General features: G+C 72.1%; 1 pseudogene; it reads left to right on the plus strand.

Moving 5' to 3' along the window:
- LOC131382842 (collagen alpha-1(I) chain-like) overlaps positions 1-543 on the plus strand; it is a 902-nt pseudogene extending 359 nt beyond the window's left edge.
- Positions 544-556: the final 13 nt, after the last annotated feature.

Below are 556 nucleotides of genomic sequence, written 5' to 3' on the forward strand. Positions count from 1 at the left end.
CTCACTTCCCAGACGGGGCGGCCGGGCAGAGGAGCTCCTCACTTCCCAGACGGGGCGGCCACGCAGAGGCGCTCCTCACATCCCAGACGGGGCGGCCGGGCGGGGGCGCTCCTCACTTCCCAGACGGGGCGGCCGGGCAGGGGCACTCCTCACTTCCCAGACGGGGCGGCCACGCAGAGGCTCTCCTCACTTCCCAGAAGGGGCGGCCGTGTAGAGGCGCTCCTCACATCCCAGAAGGGGCGGCCGGGCGGAGGCGCTCACTTCCCAGACGGGGCAGCCGGGTGGAGGCTCTCCTCACTTCCCAGACGGGGCGGCCGCGCGGACGCGCTCCTCAATTCCCAGGCGGGGTGGCCGGGCAGGGGCGCTCCTCACTTCCCAGATGGGGCGGCCGCGCAGGGGCGCTCCTCACATCCCAGAAGTGGCGGCCAGGCAGAGGCGCTCACTTACCAGATGGGGCAGCCGGGCAGAGGCGCTCTTCACTTCCCAGAAGGGGCAGCCGGGTAGAGGCACTCCTCACTTCCCAGAAGGGGCGGCCGGGCAGAGGCGCTCCTCACTT

This window comes from Hylobates moloch, unplaced genomic scaffold (assembly GCF_009828535.3).
Source record: "Hylobates moloch isolate HMO894 unplaced genomic scaffold, HMol_V3 SCAFFOLD_18362, whole genome shotgun sequence".
Lineage (NCBI taxonomy): Eukaryota > Metazoa > Chordata > Mammalia > Primates > Hylobatidae > Hylobates > Hylobates moloch.